Genomic DNA, 2,500 nt, shown 5'->3' on the forward strand with positions numbered 1-2,500 from the left:
GTAAATGCATGGGCTACATAGCTTCTGAAAACCGCAAATATGTAGTTTTACTGCTTTATAAGTTACTTTGGTGCTTATAAGAAATAGAAAATCATTTAGGAGTGGAGAATTCATAAAGCAGTGTGCAGTAAAAAAGGACAAGTTAGAAATTACCCGGTAGTTAAGAAATTTGAAAGTGTGTCACATTCTCTTACCAAAGAGTTGTAAGAAGAGTGAATGAATTTGATCAGCGTGTTTCCATGGAACTTAAGAATGCAATGAAACATCGCAACTAGTTTTTACTGGATTTAGATGACAGCACTGGTGTAAGTGACACAAGTCGGTGACTCTTATTTGCCGGCACCATTGGAGAAGATTTTGTGGGACGCGAAGAACCTGTCAAGATGCAGTCATTGAATGATGATAGCAGTGGTTCTGATATATATATATATATATATATACATACATATATAATATATATATATATACATATATATATATATATATATGTATATATATATATATATATATATTTTATAGGAAAATAGGAAAACCAGCGATCTCTCTCTCTCTCTCTCTCTCTCTCTCTCTCCCCCCGAAAGAAGTGATATCATTGGGAAGTCAAATCTGATAACAACAACAACTATGATAAATCACAAAGCCACAATCATACTTGTAATAATAATAATAATAAAAATAATCATAATAATAATAATAATAATAATAATTCAAAGTGTTCTATTGGGTTGTAATTAATATGATAACTGTCTTGCAATTATAAATATTATTATTATTATTATTTATTATTATTATTATTGTTGTTGTTGTTCAAAATGTTCTAACGTACGTGTGGGAAAACATTTATCTCAAATCAAGCTCCTACAGGAAACAGTACTAATTTTGAAAACTTGACTGATTAATATTTATTTCCATATATCAACTATTACCGAGAAGAAAGAAAGTTTGCATTTAATACGAAATTTGTCTAAATATATCCTAAACATTTTGTTGTTTATTTGAAAAGTCTCCCATTAAGCTTAATAGAGACAAGAGTCATTATTATTATTATTATTAGCCAAGCTACATACCCTAGTTGGAAAAGCAAGATGCTATAAGCCCAAGGGCTCCAACAGGGAAAAATAGTCCAGTGAGGAAAGGAGATAAGGAAATAGATAAATGATGAAAATAAATTAACAATATATCATTCTAAAAACAGTAACAGCGTCAAAACAGATATCGTATATTAATGTTATCCTATGAAGAATAATATAATAATTTAGCGTTCGCTTTTTTATTCGTTTCTGATCAGATGAGAAAAATATGATTTCACTTTTGCCAAGGTCAATGAATTCATTTGTATGTCAATCAGTTCTGTTTGTGTGTGTGGTTTTTTCTTTCTTTTTTAGGGGGGGGGGGAATTTTTATTCGTGGAATTTGATGCATAAAAAACTTCTTATTGTTCGTAACTTTTTGCCACGACTCATTTTATTGACCTACGTGAGAGAGAGAGAGAGAGAGAGAGAGAGAGAGAGAGAGATTTCCTCTTTCAAATGTGGTGTATTACTAAGGCTATAGATTTCTTGAACCGCATGATAATCCCTTATTATTACGTCTAACAACCTATAATGCCTTTCTGAGAGAGAGAGAGAGAGAGAGAGAGAGAGAGAGAGATTTTCTCTATTTTCAAATGTAGTGTATGACTAAGGCTACAGATTTCATGAACCGCATAATGATCCTGTATTATCACTCATACGTCCAAGAACTTGTAATGAGAGAGAGAGAGAGAGAGAGAGAGAGAGAGAGAGAGCCTTACCTTATTTCCTAATTCTATGTTTGGGAGAGAGAGAGAGAGAGAGCCTTATTCTATGTTTGAGAGAGAGAGAGAGAGGAGAGAGAGAGAGAGAGAGAGAGCCTTATTGCTTAATTGCCTTATTCTATGTTTGGGGGAGAGAGAGAGAGAGAGAGAGAGAGAGAGAGAGACTTATTGCCTTATTCTATGTTTGGGTTCCCCCAGGTCCCTCAGTGTGAGGCACCTCTTTTATCCACCAGAGAGTTGCTAATGGATCTTCCAGTGTATTTTGCATCTCCCAGCTTTGGATGAGAGAGAGAGAGAGAGAGCGAGAGAGAGAGAGAGATTTCCTCTTTCAAATGTGGTGTATTACTAAGGCTATAGATTTCTTGAACCGCATGATAATCCCTTATTATTACGTCTAACAACCTATAATGCCTTTCTGAGAGAGAGAGAGAGAGAGAGAGAGAGAGAGAGAGAGAGAGATTTTCTCTATTTTCAAATGTAGTGTATGACTAAGGCTACAGATTTCATGAACCGCATAATGATCCTGTATTATCACTCATACGTCCAAGAACTTGTAATGAGAGAGAGAGAGAGAGAGAGAGAGAGAGAGCCTTACCTTATTTCCTAATTCTATGTTTGGGAGAGAGAGAGAGAGAGCCTTATTCTATGTTTGAGAGAGAGAGAGAGAGAGAGAGAGAGAGAGAGCCTTATTGCTTAATTGCCTTA

The 2,500-nt window shown here is 34.6% G+C and overlaps 1 protein-coding gene across 8 annotated transcripts in view; it reads left to right on the top strand.

The window, feature by feature from the left end:
• LOC137648932 (SH3 domain-containing kinase-binding protein 1-like) overlaps nucleotides 1–2,500 on the top strand; it is a 245,358-nt gene that overhangs the window by 29,070 nt on the left and 213,788 nt on the right. The gene's annotated exons all lie outside the window — the stretch shown is intronic.

Source organism: Palaemon carinicauda, chromosome 10 (genome assembly GCF_036898095.1).
Source record: "Palaemon carinicauda isolate YSFRI2023 chromosome 10, ASM3689809v2, whole genome shotgun sequence".
Classification (NCBI taxonomy): domain Eukaryota; kingdom Metazoa; phylum Arthropoda; class Malacostraca; order Decapoda; family Palaemonidae; genus Palaemon; species Palaemon carinicauda.